At 41.4% G+C, this 20819-nt stretch overlaps 1 protein-coding gene across 2 annotated transcripts in view; it reads right to left on the bottom strand.

The window, feature by feature from the left end:
• The window catches only part of LOC135412655 (bifunctional heparan sulfate N-deacetylase/N-sulfotransferase 3), a 133146-nt gene that overhangs the window by 78697 nt on the left and 33630 nt on the right, over window positions 1–20819 (bottom strand). The gene's annotated exons all lie outside the window — the stretch shown is intronic.

Genomic DNA, 20819 nt, shown 5'->3' with positions numbered 1-20819 from the left:
AGGATTAACCTCATTTTTACTTGTGGGTATTGCCATGGCGGTCATGATGATAACTCACTCTCAAAATCAGGCAAAAGCTTAAGCAGCCTGAACAGATGACTAACTGAGGAGAAGGCAAGGGGCACTTCCAGTGTGGACACACCACACTGTAACCCTAACTGATAGTAGGATTTTCTTCCCTCAGAAGCCACAGCTGCTCCAGCAACAGAATATTTGACAAGGTGGAGCCCAGATTAATTTTTCCTGAAAGTGTTTAAAAAATAATTTAGTGAGTGGTAACAGCTTCCAGAAAATGTGCTTGCTTTTAAAGAAGAAAGAGGTTAGACAAGGATGGAATAAATAGCCTGGAAAAAGCAGATGGTGTGGTGGTTGTGATGGACCATCAGAAATGTCTCACAGCAACTGGCATGCAAACTAAATGTGCCTCAGCAATCCTACCTTTTAACAGAGAAGCATCCAACAACTATGCAAAAAACATGTGCTTTCTTTCCTTACAGGCTTTTTTTCTGCAGTGCAGCCATAACAAATGACCACACAGCCATGAATTAGTTGAGAAAGTTGAGCAATGTTTAATTTAGTGATTATTAGTGACAGCTGTTAAAAAATAATAAAAAAAGAATGAAAAGAAAGAATACAAGCATTCTGTTCTTCGAAACAAAGTGATGAAACAATCAGAGTCCCATTTTTAAGCATTTTTCTGCAACCACCAGGGCTTGAAACTTTTGTTTCTAAAGAAAGCTGAGACTCCTTGTTCTGAAGAAACTCCAAAGACTGACACTTGAAGGAAAATGTCAATACTGCAGCAATCACAAACTACAAAAAATCTCAGTTCTAATCACAGGGTTTGGCATCACTGTACTAGAGTGTTAAAATATGCCTGTTCTAGTGGGGAGAGCACTGGGCTAAGAAGGATGAGACAAGATCTATTTGTGGCTTTCAGCAGTGGCTTTTGGGGCAGTTATAAAGACCACCTGTAGAGCTGCTCCCCACTTTCATTTAGGGAAACAGCATTGAGTTTACAAATCTGTATGATGCTTTGTAAAAATGGGCCCCCATTTCACTTGAGGCTTCACTGTAAATAATAGCAGGAAAGATACTCCAACACCCTACTTTGAATTCCTTGTGAGAACACCAAGTCCCAGGTAATCTGAGCTGAGCTCCCAGATAGGGCAGAGAGCAGGAGTTCAGAAATCTTGGCAACAGCTGCTTCTTACTCCTGTGTATAGACAACACAGGGTGGTCCTAATGCACTCTTTCCTTACCTTCTCTGCTCCTTGGGATTGAGTGCAAACATACATAAATACAGACAACATGGTTTAAAGCTTCAGGTTCATCAGCTCAGTCCAGAGAATGTTATTTCTAGTGGAAAAGACATGCTTTGACAGCATCAGGGTCTGCCCTTCTCCTAGATTCTCTATCTTGTATTTCTTTAACATTTGGGAATCAGGGAAAACTCATTTAAACAGAAATACTGTCTAAAATGTAGTTCCCAAAATACATTTCAATGACAGATTTAAAGGTCTTTTAGTCTTGGCCAAGTTGTGTGGGAAGGCACAGCAGGACATGAACAAGGCTCTTGGGAAAGGGTGGGAGATGAATTTCATATGCAAATGTGGAACATGACATGGATGGGAAGAGGGAAAGAAATTAAGCACAAACATTCTCTCTCTTTATCCCCAAAGCTTCATATTACAGGTGTTATTTATACTGTCTGTTCCACAAGGAAATCTCTGGAAAGTAAAATGAAGAGTTTCCAGCCTTTTGAAAGATAAACAGCTTGCTATGTGGGGGGAGGAAGCACTAATAGCTTGCATGCACAGGACTTGAGCACATCATTCTTTAATGTATCACAGTAAAGTCATTTCCATGACATGCTAACGTTGCTCCTTTAGGTGCTGCTTCAGGAAGACAGTATTTCTCTTATACTCCTCAGAGACCAGTAACAACCCCACCTGCCTGCCCCTGAGACAGGCTAAGGGATGATTTGAGTTTCGAAAGGCCCCAGTGATTCCGATCTCAGGTACCTGGGAGTTATCCATGAATTCCCTATTCTTTGGGCATTGCATCTGGACTGTAAAATAACACACAGTTTGCTTCTGCTGGACTAAGCTTTAAGGAGAATAACACATCTGCTTTGGGATATACCAGTTACAGACTGAGAACTGGGTGGTATTTTAACACACAGGTAACCTGCCTTCTTAAACCAGCTCCTTGAGAATCATTTCTTGGTAACCCACACAAAATCAGAGCTGGTGCAGAAAGGGGGATCAAACACACAGGGACAGAGCAGCAGACTGTTGTAAGTGAGGAACTGGAGTTTCAAGGAGAAATGGGGGAAAGCGGACATTTACCTCCCTTTTTCTGCCTGTAAATATGTATAATTTACACTCTCTTTTGATCAGTTACTCAAACATTTGTAATTCACAGATAATCTGAGAGTTATGATCATAAAATTAGGAGAATTCAGTAGTGGCAAGAATACAAAACAACCGGGCATTACACTACAAGCTGCTTCCTTTATGCATTTGGGCTGGATATCACCTTTGCAAACCAAGACCACCACTTTAGGATTGCAGGGTGTCCACAAACAGAAACCTCAAAGGAACAGGAGATGAAAGGAAGCACTCCAGTTTCCAACCTCATGCTATAAAATGTCTTGTTGCAGCAAAGAGAAATGTAAACATGCAGCCATAGAATGCATGACCATGGCTACTCCTGCTCTTGGGAAGAGTCTCAAGCATCCAAACTCAAGGCTGTGTGGGAGGTCCCAGGCATGAAATTACCCTGTAGGAGCCTGAGGCCCTACAGGTACTACAGCTGATTAACTTCCTACAACTGCAGGCTCAGTGACCCCTGAAGAGCATAAAAGCAGCAAGAGGGAGTGTGCTCCAGCCTTGCAGCTTCTTTGGCTTCTTTGTGTGTGGTACTTGCACAGCCAGGTGATGTTACATCAGTTCCAGACAGAACAGTCAGGCAGAGACTGCTGGACTCCCACAGTTCCTTCCCCCTTTCTCACTGAAAGGGTCCTTTTGGCCTTTGAACCAGCAAATAGGGGTTTAGCTCTCAATAAACTGCTGTGCAACCCCTTTCCCTCTCCAAGCAATCAGGAAGCAGTGAAGGTTTAAAGACATTTATCTTTTGCAAATTTCAGAACATCCCCCAGAAAGCAGGACTAGATTTCACTGAACCTTCCCCCCTCACCCCCCCCAGTTTTGTGCCAGATGGTGCCTTACCAAGGCACTGCTGCTCTGGCAGCGAGGTGTGATGGGTGCAGCTGATCACTCTTGTCCCATGGGCAAAACTATATGTGCAAGTTAGTGATAGACTGGGAGCTAGAGCTGCACTCTGTTTATGCTACAAAAGTACAACAGGATGAAAGAACTCCCTGCACTCTCACTGCCCTCCAGCCGAGTTCAGAAGAAGCCATGAGTCATGAACTGTTGTGCTGTTCTTGCATAACATCATTAGATACTGTTCTTTTGTACATGCTTGGTGTTTTTCAGGACTATTTTATTTGTTGATGTAAAAACAACTGAGAAAACAAACATTTTCCCCCTGAAATCCCACTCAAGACAGACAATGAAACACCAGTGTATGGATCAGTGTTACCACATCTGCCCTGGTTCACCATCATCAAACCCCTCTACCACAGCCAAAAGAGTTATTTATAGGAATGCAGACAGCTTGAGCTAAAGGCATTACTCAACAAGTGAGATCAGGAATGAGCAAAAAATACTACATGTTCCCCAGGAAATCACAAGGAGGCAGAAATCAACTCTACAGTTCAGCAGAACTCTTTATGCTTGACTGTTTTGAGGACACTTGAAGACAACCCCTCCAGTGGCACGGAGCAGCCGAGTGTTGCTCAGCACTCGCTTCAGTGACAGTTCCCAGAGCAAAGCTCCTGGAATTGCCAACATCCTTCCCTGGGACACCCTGAACATCTCCAGCTACAGCCCCTGTCCAAGGTGACACTGGTTGAGGAGAGCAGCAGGCAGGGCACTGAACAGATGGACAAACCAAAGCCAGTAGAAAGAACTAGAGCAGCAAACGTTGGCTTCACCTTTCCAGCAGGAACAACATGCACAGGGCCTGTGGAGCAATATCTCAACAAACAAACAAAATCCCAACTCAATAAAGGAACTCGGTAACATGCTTTAAGCCTGACATTTCTGTACTGTATATAAGTAAATGTTAACTCAAAATATCTCGGTGCTGGCAACACGTTATCCTACCAGTGGCTGATTTGACATGTTCTTTGCTTTAACAACCGAAGAGGCGGTAACCACAATCCATCGACATTCTATCAGCTTGAATTTCTCTGCAGCTCAGAGGGACACTGGAACTCCTACTGCAACTGCTAAAATGCTCATCACCGCTTCTCATGAGCAAGTTCAATTAATTTGGTAGCTTGGCACTTCAGGTCCTTGATGAAATCTAGCAGCACTCAACAATTTTACAAATCTAAGAAGGAACGAGGCAGAGATCACAGTGTTTCTGCCTTTGTCAGCCCACGGAAATTATAACATCCTTCCTAAAACTCTCTGAAGTCTAAGGTTATAGGTACAACATTTAATCTTCTTCTGCTTTATGCACATCTGCATTGCTGGTTTATACAGCAGTTCTGTAAATATTCCCTGTAGACCTCAAAAAATTTTTGTTTCAAACCTGATTTATGAGCTGAGAGTCATGTTCAGTGCTTATGGTATTCATATCCCTACAAATGAAAAGCTGAGCCTGAGTGATGGATATCTTCTCTTAACAGGACTTAAAGACTATTTGTTTTCCATTTTCATTTCCCTGCACAGTCATAAATTGGTGCTGAATTGATTCAATGACCCAGATATTACTACTTTTACAACCTGGTCATTTTTATCTCCTGATCAAAATGGCTGCAAAGCAGGAAGAATCTTTATGTCTTTTTCTATCAAGTAATTTGGAACATAGACACTAAAATGGCCATGTCACAGGAAAGGTGTTATTATTTTTACTGAGAACAGAGCAGAATTAGGCAGAGCTGCAGACTCAAATCTTTATTCCTCAGCCTTTTTATTAAATTAGCTCACTTTGTCATCTGGCGTCCAGTTATCCCTCAGACAGATAAACTGTGTCTTCCACACACAAGATAAGAGCTGACTGAAGGTCCTCACTTGAACAAGGTTTCTCTTTCGGTCTCTCTGGGTAAGATGAGGGGACAAACAGCCAGGCACATTCCTCTGTCCTACACAGGAGGCTTCCCATCTGTCTACAAACAAGGGCTCATTTTTATAGCTTTGGACATATCCTAGGGAACAGAAAGTACCACTGCCAATTTCTGCCCCAGGAAGTATTCTGTTTGACTTTAATTATATTTCTAGAGCTTTTTAGGACTACAGCATTTCTAATTATTAGTGCAAACTGAAAGTATCAGAAGGGGATGTCCCCTTGGCATCCCAAGTGCAGGAAAAGAGCTGAGTTAATCACACTGTTCCTCATCCCACAGAAATCTCAGGGCATGGATTAGTGCCAAAGAAAGGGTAACAGACTTTATAAACCTCTCATGGGCACTGGGACAGCAAGAGTGACACTGGAAAAAGGGACCTCAGGAGATGCTTTACTGGAGATCCCACCACAGCATTTCTGCCACAGGAGAGAAACACGTTCTGACCAGAGACACCACCAAGGTCCTGCAGAAACCTGGTGAAAGCCCTCTAGACTCCCTGAATCCCTCATTTCTGCAGAGAAAAAAATCCTGAAACACTGGATCGTGAATACACTGCTGAGAGTATGTGTTGCTCTTGTGTGTTAATGCACAGCGGGTGAGGATGGGGAGAAACCATTTCTGTAGCTACCCAGATATCCAGCACTCACCTCCCCACTGCTCCATTCCCTGGCTTAGTGCCTGCAGAGGGTCCTACTTTTCTATCCATGTACTGAAAACAGTAGCAGAACTTACCAACAAACAAACTGAGAGACTGTTGAAATAATACAGCAAATATTAATTCTTTCTAAGAATAACTGCCAACTACAAGAAAGCCTTTTACCTCTTTTTTTACGTACAAAGTCAAGAAAAATTTTCACTCAAAACCAATTAAAATTCCCTAAACCTTAAAAAATAATGGATTTAGTTAATATGCAACATTCTCTTTGGTGCTATACAAGTAATCAGGACATGGAGAAACAAGAGAGAAGGGTTTATGTCATTAATCAAGATAGAGAATTTCACCACAAAAGCACAGCTATTCCAGGGACTGATTCTGAAAACAAAGTTATGGAGAAAAATCTAAAAAAAAGCTCCGTGGCAATACTAAATATTAAGGATAACCACAACTTGTGTCAAGGAAACAACTTCAAACACCATTGCAGAAGCATGTGGAGGAATTAGGTGAGAAAAGAATCAGGTATGTCAATGTCAAAACCTGTCTTGGAAGAAGTAATTAATCACTCTTTGTCCCCAGATTTACTCCAAATGCTCCTTGCTGAATTGCCCTGCCCTCCTGCACGTTCATCCCACTGCACAGAGGGCTGGGGAGAGGCCAAAGGGGTTAATTATACACCAAACGGGGCTTCCATCTCTTGACTCTTCTCTGTGTGACAGTGTAAAGGAAAACTGTTTCTCCTCATAAATTCTACACAGCTTACACGGCTTCTCTGAGTTCCTGATGGTGGAACTGAGCTGTACCCAAAGCAGATGGTTTCGTGCAGGTGACACTGCAGACTAGATTTGAAGACATACGTTTTGGAAGTCTGGAAAAATACACCGTTGCATCTCAAAGTTTTCCAAATGCTGACTACGGGCAGTGCAGCAACCTTCATTTGAAGTCTGGTGTGCGGACTGAGTTCACTGGAAGCCCACAGAAACAGCACAAATTATTCTCTTTATGTTTGCTGAAACGTGACACTGTTTGATAGTGACAGTGCCCGGGTGCTCTGTGTGCCCGTGAGGGGATGGATATGGGAGAGGCCACGAACAGACTCAGCCACCAGAGGCAGGTTAAAAGCCCAGTTATTTTTGTAGCCACTGCTACCCAGAGCTATCATTACAGCTTCTCTCCTCTTTGGAAACCAACCTAAATAAAATATCACCAGACAGTAATGTAACTTTCCCAGGTACTGTCTGGTTTAAACAACGAGAAGTCACAGGGAAGGCAGGTCCCTGATGGCCGTGCACAGAGGCCCCACCAGCCCTTTTCCTTGGGAACTACTTTCTCAGCACTGTTATTTTCTCATATGTCTAAAAATCAGTCCTCCAAGACGTTGTGCATGCTCTGGCCATAACCTGACTTCACTTCAGGATACATGAGCATTGTCCTTTCCCTTTCCCTGTGCCAAGACTCTGGAAGATAATTAGGCAAGAGAGACAGAAAAGAATTGCAGCAGACTGTGCCCAGGCCCCTGCTGTGCACAGACAGGCCCTGAGGACACCGCAGGTCCTACCTGTAGACACAGTCACACCTTATCTCACACAAGTTACCTTCTCTGTGAGCCTGCTCATTGCTGGCTTGATCCTATCCCATTTAATCCGCATTAATTAGATTAATTGATTTTCTAAAATCGGTGAGCAAGTGCGCATGTGGTTCTTCCGTTGGCACAGGCATGCTGTCAATGCATTCCAGAGCCCTGCTGGAATGAAAGAGCCAGTTTTTCTATGGGACCTTAATTAGACTGTTCTGTAATCAAACACGGGATCACTGGAACGCACAAAGGACTTTTTCCCCAAATAGATTTTTTTGCTAATTCCAGTTGTCTGTTCACCCAACTAATTACACACAGGACAGCCAATGTGTTACTATCCTGCTGCTTGAGCACTGTAAATTGTCTGGATACAGCAACAAAAAATACGAGCCCAGGGTCTGGCTCACTTGGTTATCTTCTCTGAAATACTGTTTTAGGCCAAGCTGCTGAAATCTCTCTCAGTGGCTCCTCTAAACTGGGTGATGTTAGAGTGCTTTAGCTCTGCAACATGTCAAGGAGATTCCTGTTACTCCAGATGTTCAGTGTCTGCCTGAGCTCCAGGCAGATATATTCCCAGGCTCTTACAGCCGCCAATGCTCTGTCACTGCTTTCAATATCATAAATACATGTATGAACTACAGAGATCCACTTAAAATAGCCCACTGCAGGCAACATATTAAATTCACAATGAGCTACTAATTATAGAGGATGTTCACGGGCAAAACTGGCTCAGTTCTCCTCCTGAATTTTCAGCTACTTTTTTCAGCTCCTTTCTCTATTGAACATTTTTGACAGGTTTTTATCCCACATTTACTTAATATTTGGTCTCTTTCTGCTTGCTGGCCAAGACCTTGTACCCCAAGATATCTTGAGAAGACATGGCTCCAGACATGTTCCCCCCTCTCTGCTACACTGGAGACTTGTTCCTGAAGGGAAAGGACCTGAGTGTGTGCACTTGGGTTACAATCTCTGACTCTGGACTGCAAGATGTCTTATACCTCTACACAAATATGTACATTTCATTAGTTCTACTTGTTTAATAATTAATCAGCCCACAACCCAGCCAGGAATGTTGGGTAATTCACTTCTGGAAGAACTAAGTTAATGCCTCAGAAATTAAATTAAAATCATAAAAATTCTATGGCGGTTCACTGTTCAGATATATGTAGCTACAAGTACAAGAAAAATGAGGAGAAATCTGAAGTTCTCACTGCTTTTAACTCATCTACCTGACAGATGGGTCCTGTACTTTTATATCAACAAAGATAATTTAATTTTATAGGCAGCAAACTAGAAATACAGGTTACATTGTACCTGTAATTGAGCTGATTTATAATTAAGATTGAAAACTTTGTTGCTGCATTCCTCATGTTTTGTTGTTTTAATGATACAACCATAAAAAGCATTTTTACTTTGAAAGCACTTACATAAATATGCCATCCACTCAGAAGACCTGTTTTCCCTGAGCATTCTGACATGCCTTTGCAATTTTAATGATTAAAATAGGTCGGTCCTCTGTGCTTTTTATTGCTGATGCCATCAGAAAGGCAGAACACGAGTAGAACCCTCCTTATCCTGATCCACAGAGTAATTTACTAAATTAAGGAAGCTTTTCCATCTCAAGTAACTTAATGCAATTAAACACACACCCCACATTTATTTTTGAAAAAAAAAAAAAAGGAAAAAGGTTTTAGAAATCAGATGTGTATTTCTTTGTTAATCAATGGGAATTTCCAAGAACGTGGAGGAAAAAGTCGTTTGGGTCAGTAATTGAAATGAAATGAATTTTAAAATAAGGTCAATATTTCAGCAAGAAGAGAGCTGATGGACACCAGTGGGTGCATCATCGTGCACAAGAGCTCTGGGAAAAGGGGCACGAGAGAAGATTTCTGGCTTTGCCTGGATTGTAGCAGGAAAGGAACAGTAGGAACCCAGACAGGCCAGAGACAGAATGGCCATGTAAGCTGGGGAACAGCTAATTGGCAGGGCAATCAGTTGGGTAATGAGGAGCCTGGCTGTGCAGATCCTTATTCATGTGTCATCAGATAAATCTCTGCCTTACACGTGTGTAACCTGCTCTGCCTTGAAGCTGAAAGGAGTGAAATCAATTCCAAATCAGAAGGAAAGCTCCTCCACTTAAAAACTGTAAAACAGGATTTATGAACAGTAGGAAAAAACACCAGGTATAAACAGTAAGAAAAAGACTCTTTTTGTCTTTGTTTATCAGTTTAGGGAGATAGACTCAGGATGGTCTGCTATTGGTTGGTAAGAAATAGTGGTATGCTACTTATTAGCTGAGTTGACAAGGAAACAATTGGCAAGTGCCATGGAAAAATAAAAACAACATAAAATTCAGTTCTGTATCTGAAAAAGTTTTTGATTTGTGACAAAGAAAACACTGACAAATCCTTGCTGAGAACCAGCAATTTTTACCAGAGACTTGATTTTGCTGGTGCCATCAATTTTTCACACCCCTTCAACTAAAGCTAAACATGAGGGGATTCTGTTTCTGACTTGAGAAGAAGCTAATAATCAACAGATCACAGCCACATCACAGCCAAGCCAGTGCTTGTTCCTTCTGGTGGACAACATAACAAAGTGAATTGGACATGAAGTTGTTATTATGCTCCAAAAGACGTGGCCTCCCTTCCCCGCTCCCCCTCAGCTGTCTGGGGCAGCCTAAGTTATCTTAAGCAAGGGACGGGCTGGATGTCTGAGCAACACCAGATAATGAGGTCTGGACGAACCAAGTGGCACCAAAAAAAAGAGAAGCTGCAAGAGCAGTGGGCTGAGTGAACACATCCATCATCCTTATTTCCTTTCCCTACAACTCCGCATAAATTTTAGGAAAAGGCCCGTGGTTTGATACAGGGACTGAGACACTGGTGCAGGTAACACTTGTCATTCCAAAGGGAGAGCGGGTGCAGTCATCCCATAGAAATGAATTGTACCCCAGAGTTCTCAAGCATCAGCCTGAAGAGAGGAGCAACACTGGACAGGGCTGCATGCAGGAAACTGCAGTTCCACAGCTGATGGAGCTTCTCCCTCCACTCTGATCTGGTGTGTTGAAAGCGTGTGTGGCCACACAAACTGTGGCTGCTTTAGATCCCCTTGCATGAAGCCATGTCAGCACTGAGAATACTGGTAAACACTCAGGAATGAACCCTGGCACAGACATGATTTACAGGTCCAAAGCCTTTTCACCAGCATTACTTTTTTTATTTATTTTAATACATCAGGATTGCTGTAGGCTTTCCCTTAAGCTTTGACTGACATTTTGGCAACCTTTCTCCACAAAATGAATCTACAGAGACCAACAAAGCAGTCTGATAAACTTTTTCCTTAACAAACATAAAACAAACCTGTACAACTTATTTTGCTCCCAGATATGCTTTTTAAAAGCTCGCTGTGTCTCTTCTGGGGAAAGAAAGAGATAAAATAAAAGATACAGAAAAAAAAAGAAAGTAAAAAAAGAAAAATCTAATGGCCTAGAAACCAGTTTTATTTTCAAAGATATCCTTTGTCAGTGAAGTAACATAAACTACTTTTTCCCACATGAATCTTTGTTGCTGGGGTTGTACATAATGCAGATAATGGAGTTTACCAAAATGAGTTCTTACCTACTTACCAAAAGTGGGAAGCTACTAGTGGGGAAGGAAAGCATGACAGATGCCAATAAAATTTGGTTTTATCCTAAAATGCAAGTCACCAGCACCATTTCCACTCAAGTGGAATTTAGGGCCATGCTGTGAGAAGAGACCCGAACTGTGAGAACCCAGAGGAAGCACAGAGGAACCAGGGGCTGTGAAAGAACAATATATTATTTTAAAGAGTTAGGCATACCAAAATGTATGCTAATAAGACCTCACCTGGGTTTTCAATTATTTTATCATATCCAAATTAAATAATTGTTTCAGTCAGTAGTCAACTAGCTACCTATTCTACCTTCTCATGCTTCAAAGACCTCAGCGTATTTAATGATCACCACAATAAAGCAATTAGAGATTTTGGTGTTTAAATAAACGATATCAGTGAGGACACTTTGACTGCCCATTGCTTGTTACTGCCTCATCCCATGCTCCAGAGGTTGTATGGCTGAGAGGGAAAGGTAAGCCCTGTGGAAAAGCTCACAGAAAATCCCAGACTATCATCACCTCGAAATCTCTACTTCATAGAAAAGAAATAACAAGAAAAAGTATTTTCATCTGCAAGACTGGCAAAAAGAAATCCAGCTTTTCAATCCTTATGCAGTGTCTTTCTGCAGCCCTTATTTTAGAAGCTGGGTTAGTTTGTACCAGGCATGCTTCCTAAGGAGCACAAGGAAATCATCCCACTCGAGACTCTGTGGAGACAAAGGGAAATTCCCTCAAACTTTGACCCAGAGCTTATAAATTTCTCTCTCCCCAGTGCAAGCTTGAAGCAGCTTGAAATCAGATGTGCTCATTAGAGACCAGTTTCCTAAGACAAGAACATAAGGAAACCACCTCAAAAAACCTGCAAGCTGAAGTATTTCCTTGACCTTTGGAAGACTTTTTCCCAGGGAGGATGTTTTTTTAGAAGACGAAATTCCAAGATTTAGTCTGTGCCTTTCTAAAAGCAGCCTATCTATCAAAATCACAACGTTAATGAAAGGAAAAATGGCTAATTATTGTTATTCCTACAACAGTAATAGCAAGACAAATTAAATCTGTTGGCTTTGCTGCATTAGAAAGCCCACATATAAGGTGGCTCACCACACCTTCCAGCATTTACAGCGCTGCAGAACGAGCACTAGAGACCTTTATTGTTGCTTTTTTTCCCAGGAAAGTACCACGCATCCCAAATGATCAGCCATGGCAACTACACTCCACAGCATGGAACAGCAAGAGCATCTTTCCTTACACAGAACCTGTCCATGAATAGCAGAGCCCTTGGGGACCACAGGCAGCAGCCCCTGGGTGGGGACCAGGCACTGCTGGCAGCTCTGGCACCTCCTGTCTGGGAACACAGCAGGCCTGCAAGCACCTTCCATGATCTGCCCACAGCATCCTGAGTAATCAAGTGACCAAATCTTCTCCAGTTTCAGGGGAAACGACCAAAATCGGTGCCAGCTCTAATGGATTCAAACAATTTATCCCTGAGCTTTAAAATACTTAGAAATGAAAATTAGTGAGAATGTCATTGACACATTAATATCTGAGGAGTAGGAATTCTCTTTACCTCGTTCCTTTGCTCTCATATATACATGAAGTGGCAGTAGCCTACAAATGGAGAGTAGTCTGGCAAACTGCAAGGTACAGCTATAAACTTTCCAGAGACAGCAGAAAATAACGTGATGAACAGCATGGTGCAGAAAAGCAGATTTTTTAAATTTTAGATTAAAATCATTATTAATAATGTTACAGGGCTTTTGTGCAAACGAGGTTAGCAAAACCTGATGTTGTGTGAAGCCAATTTTTGCGAAAAATAACCACAAAAGATGGAACTTAAGTACTAGAACTGCAGTGTGCAGAAAAACATTCCGTGGCAGAAACACATATTTATGCACATTACAGACTCACTGCTCAAGTGCATCACTGTTGAAGAGTTTATTGCAAAAGTGTGTTTAAGAGGAAACAGAAATTAATGGGTAACCACCTGGTACACAGAGCAGGTGTTTCACACCTGAGGACATCACAGAAAGTCAGGTGACAGACACAACACTTACTGAAAATGTGGGAGCCAAAGCACAGAAAACAAAGACGAAAATTAGCAATGACACCAAGGAGTTGAGGCTCAAGAACAAAAGTAAAAGGTCTGGAATTCAGGAGTGACTTGCTTGTCACAGAAGGACAGTCAGACTGGTTTTCTCTATTTTATGGCCCTGTATAAACGGGAAGATGTCACTCAGAATCAGTACCACAGTACTCAACCCATCTTTGCAAGTGCTCACCATTCATTAACATAAACCTTCTGTGATATTAATAGACTGAGATTCTTCTGGTATCAGAGGATCTTTTAATATTGGATTTACATTGTGAAAGTGGCCTTTGTGATCTCTTAAATCTTTCCTCTATTTGATCTCCTCCAGGGAAGCCTGTATGCCCCACGTACTTTTATTTATCAAAGCAAGGGTGAGTTGTCTACAATGGATAATTACAGAATAACATGGCCACGGGGTGTTCAGGTGTTCCTTTTAACTGAGGTAAAGGCTTGCTGTAATGTAGAGATCCCAATGTTATGGGAACAGCCTGTCCTTTCATGTGACACTTGGCTAAAGTCACAAGTATGTAGGAAATGTCTCTACTTCAGGAATGATTTCGAGAACTCAGGCACAGATAAAAGATTAGACAGCTAAAGCATGTACGTTTTTATTCTCATTTTATCTTTGAAGTTTTAATTCAACAGCAAAAAATCTGTCAAGTAGGAGTAAAAGCTTTTCCCCCCTATTTTTCCTGGCTTGACTTTTCTGTGTATCAACATTTCAGAAAAACAAAGTAAACAGGGGAGACAAAAAGAGGCTGCTCACGATTTCTTCAAAGTGTAGTTAGTACCCACAGCTCTTTGTGTGATGATTTTCCTTTGAGAATTTAGGACAGGAGGCACTGAAAGGATTTTATAAACATCAGTCCATTTAAATTCAACCCCAGGGAGATTGGGAAGCACTGTCCCCCCTCAGCAGATGGAGACCACTGAAAAAGAGGCCAAATGATTTGCCCACAGATATACAAGTTAGCAGGCTGAAAGTCTGGGGATGTTTGGAAAGCAGGACATGAAATAAACATAAAAGAGAGGGAAAAAAAAAGAAGTGATAGACTAATTTCCAGAAAAAAATATTTTTGTCAGATTAATGGTATCTCCTGGATAAACACAGAAACCACATTAATGGAAAACTTCACCATAACTGGATAAAATGCACATAATTTAATTTTTCTAATAAATTATGGTGCCATTGATTTTCTTTCGTGTTCTAAAGTGCTTTTCCATCATCTGTTATAGAATTAATTTAAGATTTATTCACTGCTAAAATATGCAGGAAGTCCTTTAAAAAAAAAAGAGAAAGCTTGGGAGTTCTTCAGAAAGAAGTTTATCTTTGTATCAATATTATCATTATGTTTAAACTGACAATCTGAAATGATTCCTATATATGAAAAGCTGGAATTCCACTCAAACCAGACAAAATTGCAAGAGTTTTTAGTGTATTTTTATGTCCTTTTCACCTTTGAAAATACAGTGCTTTCCCTTCATCCTTTTCAGTTTTGAATGACAGTGGTCCACTTTGTTTCAGATAAAGATGTTGTGACCCAAACACAAAGCAGAAGCACTTTGACTTAAGAAGAAAGAATCAGCCCAGGCTGCAGTGAGGGAATCTTGTTATTCCTCCCTTTATTTGGGTGCAGGAAGTTTCTCCCTCCATTTGTTTTCCCCTTTCATTTAGATCCTGTGAAGGCAGATGGAATTTCCTGCTCCCATTCTGAAATTCCTTTTGTTGGTGCAGAATATATGTCCTTACAAGAGAAGCTGTAGAGGCCCATCCCTGGAAACATTCAAGGTCAGGTTGGATGGGGCTCTGATGCAGCTGAAGATGTCCCTGCTCCTTGCAGGAGGGGGTAGGACTAGATGACCTAAAAGGTCTCATCCAACCCAAAGCATTCTGTGACTCTGTGATAAAATGTGATGCCCAAATCCTACAGACTTATGAACAAACCAAAGTGAACAAACATCCAGTTCTCTTCTAACATTTCCTGGAGTTTAAGTATCCCTGGGACCAAGACACTGAAAAGCTACTGCAGAGATGGAGGACACTCAAGGTGAGAGCACAAAAAGGGCCCCCCTTCCAGGGTTAAAGCCCTCAACTGTGTGAACAATGTTATCTCATAGAGTTGTGTCCTGATACTGTAATATAACTTCTACACATTGTTGAAGCAGAACAGCAACAGGCAAGACACCACGGAATCTTCCAAGTCAAAATAAACACAATGTGACAGGTTTTAAAATCAGTAGTTATTAAATAAAAAAGGCAAGGATGTAGTAAATGTTTGTTGTCTTACGCTGCATCTCCTAAGGGACCTTTATTCATTTTGTTTTTAAAAATAGCATCAGCAGAGATTTGTAGAAAAAGATAGGGCTGCCTACCACCTACCAGCTTCCAATTCCAAATGAGTAAAATAAATCCTCCTGCCTAAAAGCAAAGCTTAGTGTGTTTAAGTCACAGCTCTGTGAGAGATATTATCTGCATCAAAAAAAAGAGAGTAGGATTCCATCTTACTATGGTGGCTCCTTCCAGTTACCTCAACTAGGAAGGACGAAGCTTCAAGTGGAATTCGTGGCAGTAGAAGGGAATAATTTACTTCAAGTCAGTATTTGTAAAAGCACATCTGGAGGAAGGCAGGGTCATTCCCATTGTGGGAGGAAGTTACGTGCAGTTTCACGCTCGCTGTTCCATTTCAAATTCTGGAGGGCTGCTGTTTCTGCCAAAGGACACAGCGCTCCACGCCAACAACTGGTAGGAAAACACAGTGTGTCGGGAGAGCAAGGCCACTGACTGTGCAACATGGGAATACAGTTCCATGAGTGGAAGAGAGTCAGCTATGGCCTAGAAATGTATCTTTTGATCATAAAGTCACCCATGTGATGCAACAAAATGTCATTAAAACCATTATTTGCACCTGCAGTTTATTACTTTTAAATTTAGATTTGCATCAGTTTTGAAAAGAGAGGATTGACCTGATGCTAAATTTAGTGTTTATATTGTCTCATGGCTTCTAGGAAAGCGTCATTTTCCCTTGCATTCCCTGTAACATCTGTTCTGAACATGTAGGAGCTGGAGTAGTAAAAACTGTATCCAGCTATGTAATGCAGCAGATGAGGAGAATCTTCATCAAGAAGATTCAGACTGCAAAGAAGAACAAAACATTTCTGGAAGCTTCTGGCCCTTTCATACCAGTCTACATTGTGACCCCTTAGCAAGTTCTAGCTTAAGAAATGCTACACATTGGCAGGTGTTGGGGTAAAGGTGGCAGGACTAATGACTGGACTCCATCTTCCAGCTGAAGAGTAATGGCTGATGTGTTCCTCAGTAACTGCTAATGGTCTGGGATATTCCAGGCAGGCCAAATTACTGACTTGATATAACATTTCTTGCTTAATGAATGGCCAAGATTTAAGTGACTGGCAGTTTAACATCTCTCATTTCCATCAGAGACTGTGAAGGGGAAGAAATAATTCTGGCTTGTAATGTGAAAGCTGCCACAGAGCTGTCAGACATTTCATTTCAGCTAATCCTCCCTAGGAAGTGCAGCGTTGTGTGAGCTCTGAATTCCTGGGAGTTTATCGATCTCGTGTTTGCCATATAAACAAGTGACAGCAGCCCTGCAGCCTCGTCACCAGAAAGAAAAATGGCAGTTTCTGGGATCCAGATGCAGGTGGGTGGGTGTGTTTGTTTAAACCGGATGAGCACAAGATGCCGAAGGTGCCTCGGCAGATCCAAAATGCAGCTGCTGCCGGGATGTGACCTCTTACCTCAGCCCCTCACCAACTGGGACAATCTCATGGAAGAGCTGTTTGTAAGTGCCAGTTTCTGTGTAATGAGTGCAGGTCACCTGGTGATGAAGGAGCCCACACCATTTGTTTTAACTGTGCTCGACAACACAGTGCTAATTGAGCAGAGCTAATCCAGCACAAGTACCTGGACACACACGTGTGGAAGCAGCAGCTTCCTGAATATTTAAATGGACACTGTCAAGGCAGCCACAAATACTGTATCACATTAGCATGACTAACACAGTTTGCTAGCTGGAATTACGGAAAAGAGCCCTCATTGCAGAGTATAATGCTTTCTGTAGCCTATTAGCACTTATTTAGCATCTCCTGCCTGCCCTCATTCCTGGAAACGCTGCTCATTTATCAGCAGGTCTGTGCAGCCCAGACACTGAGCAGCCAGGCCAGCCCAGTGCTGCTGCCATACATCATGCAGCCCATTAGCCAGGCACATTTCTTTCCCGGGGTTTCCAACGAGCTGCACCAATTTGTTACCTGGCTCACTGGTGGCAGTGAAAGGTATATGGAGCAGCCCCTCGCCCAATATATGGAGCTCAATTACAAGCAGCACAGTACCCTTACACAAATATGGGGGATAATTAATTGCTTGGAGAATGTGCCTTCAGACATGAGCTGTTCTCCCAGGGCAAGAGCAGAGCGTAAGCAGATGGGCAATAAAATACATACATACGTATCTTAGGTATAATTCCACACTTCCAGTTAGGATGGGATGGATTTCTTTGACTGAACTGAGTCTAAACCCCTCTACTTCCCACTGAAAACAGCAAAAAAACACTTGTCAGTGTGGTGTTGCTAACTCAAAGCTGCTTTGAAGAGCAGTCCATGACATAACTGTTGAAAGACCTCTCTCTCTGTGGACACAACTGCAAAACTGTTGCTTCTATTATTTCCTCAATTCTCAAGGCTGCTGCAGGAACATTTTAATAGGAACCAAGAAAACTGCTTTTTTAGACACTATTTTATTTCCTTCCTTATATCCCTAAAAAAAAGAGGGTTCTTTCTCTCAAATTATCTTTTTGAACTATGTTCTGCAAGAGGTTTTTCATGATATTTGACTTCATTAGCTACTTTTCCAAGGCAAAAGATTTATCCTTCTACTTCTTGAACACTTTCTGGTTGGTTGTTTTCATTATGTCGCAATTTTTGTTTGTAAAGTTTGTTTCAAGTGAGCGCAGTTCAATCTGGGAAGCACAGCTGGCTCACAGGGGTGACATTCTTTCTGATGGCTTCATATCCAGCTACTCTTGCTGTCTGCAAATGCCTTTTGACCTGTACTGTTTATACTGTTTCCTAGTTTCATCTCCTTTAGATTTCTGTTGACTTTTTCAAATATGTTCTATCATTATGCAGAGGAATTTGCCATGAATCATTTTTCCCTACTCTTGCTCAGTGAGTAGCTTCTATTTTCCCAACGATTGCAAGTTACAGTAAGAAAGAATTGAAATTATTTTTTCCCTGCTAATGGTTACATCTTAGCAGATGGACTAAGAAACATGGACACCAGAATTTACTCTCTTTCTAACGCAAACTGCTAAGAGGCATAAGAGATACTTCTTGTATTCTCCTCAGAGAAGAAAAGGAACGTAATTTATAAAAGATATCCACATTTCCATAAGATTAAGCCTACACAATAGGAAAAAACTGGGATACTATGATGGAGTAGGTGCATGTCCTGTCATACCTGAAAGGTGCTGCTCTGTTTTTCACACACTGGGAATGCAGAGAAGGTTCAACACCCCTGTGCCAATCCCCCCTGTGATTTGAGTCTTAGCACTTCACCTGCCCTGCAGGGGGGGAAACTCTGACAGGAAATAAATATTACTGAAGGAAGGTTTTTCTCTAGGGCACAAACTTCTCTACCAGGCAGGTAACGGCACAGGGTGGTGTAAGCAGAGACTGGAATTCTGGTTCAGTGAAAATGAGTTGTGTGTTATTTGATAGAGACTAGAAATAAATAAAAGCAGAGGGATTTTACTGCCGCGGGCTCAGTGCCCTACTTGGCAACGTTTTTACTCTTGGCAGCAGTGAAGGCCAAGGTGAGGGGTCTGAATATTACCCAGGCTTGGCAGGGAGGGCTACCTGCATCACCTAATGATGTGTGCTGTGCACTTAATGAGCCATTGCTCAGTTTTGTCTGTTCTGGAGAGGTAAAAATTGACTTCAAGGAGAGCATTTGTCACGAGGGAATGAGTGGTTCTGATGCTTACTCTTGTAAACACATATATCCATGTGCAATCTAAATTTTTTTCTTTTTTGATAAGCATAGTATTAATAAGACAGAGCATTATGTTCATGTATTAAACATTTTTTTATAACACATGCTGCCTTTGAAGTTACACAAAGGTGATTTGTGACATAAATAATGAACTTTGCCTTAGGTGTGTTAAAAAATGTATAAGTAGTCTAAGGTACTACCTGTTTCCTCATCACAGCAGCTAAGTTGCATTTACCAGGAAGAAAAGCAGAACTGCCTTGTAATTATAATTATAAATTATAATTCTCAGGTCACTGATTCTTAATGAAATATTGTAGAATTTGCCTTACCTGATTTACCACTTTGGTAACTCACTGCTTAGTCCACAAGCAGAGCCCAGAACTGGCTTTGAGGAGAAGAGGTTTGTTGGCCACCACCAGCCAATGCAAAACAGCATCCCAAAGGGAAAGGAATCAGCCAGGCTCAAACAGCCCCAGGAACTCAGCCACTTGTTTCCCGGGCAAATCAAAGGCTCAGCTCATTACAGTTCATGTCCACACAGCCCCTCTGAAATTCTCCTTGTATCAGATGCAGTTTGTTGTGAGATTGTATCACTTGCCTTTTCAAATTTAATAAATACAAACCTGTTACCGGGCTCGGCACCTCAAAGACACAAAGATCTGTCCTCAGTGTGAAGTACCATTAAGACCTTAAAAATGCAATGATTTATTCTTCAAATTATGGCAGTTAAATGTGTTACTGAATTGAGGCAAAAAAAGCAGATGGAAACCCTTACTGGACTACAAATTTCATTCCATTACTTGAATTTTCTGGTTCATTAGGACATCAAAGCACCCCATCTAACTGAACACAGGGTTTCTTGGAAAACTTTCCCATACGGCTGAAGAAACCAGGGGAACCCAGAACTGCATTCAACACCTCTAAATGTCCAATTTAGGTGATTTTCTGTCAATTTTAATCCTCAGAAGTACTTCAGTAAAGCAGAAATGCATATTTTGGCAGATTGTTTCCAAGAAATTCTTGCTAATTGTTTGCTATATCTACGAACACATATTTGCATTATATTTGCTAATATAAATTATTGAGATAGCATGTCTTCTTTCTTTTAACACAGAAATGAGGACTCGTTCCCAGCTTTTCTCTACCTACTTATTTAAGCAGAAGATTAACAAAATCTCATTCATATGCCAATTAGCATATATTTAGCAGAGGCAATTTTACACAGCTCACAGCTTGTGTCCAAAGATCAATCTTCACTTGTTTTGGAAAGAATGCCAACCAGCCTTAGTAATTTAAGTTGTCCTAATAATACCCAGATTTCTTCCATTTTACTGGGCTCATAGAGCATTCCTGATGGTCTTTGTTACTATAATAGTCTTTCAGAAAAAAAAAGCAATTTTTTTTCTGGGCTTTACAGCAGCAGTTTCAGGTATTAATTGCTACCATGATCAAGTTGCCATGTTTTAGGAGAATTACTATCTCCTATAACAGATCCTCCAGCACTGAATTTATGCAAAATTCATAATGAGAACCAAAAACCCAAACCAACAAAGAACCATCTTGCCTCAGGTTATACATTTTACTTCACCAAGGTGCAAAATTCAGCAAAACATGGATCTAGTCCCTCAAAGAGTGATGACACATTTGTATT

The sequence above is a fragment of the Pseudopipra pipra genome, chromosome 4, assembly GCF_036250125.1.
Source record: "Pseudopipra pipra isolate bDixPip1 chromosome 4, bDixPip1.hap1, whole genome shotgun sequence".
NCBI classification, from domain to species: Eukaryota; Metazoa; Chordata; class Aves; order Passeriformes; family Pipridae; genus Pseudopipra; species Pseudopipra pipra.
This window is presented reverse-complemented; position numbering and strand designations above follow the sequence as displayed.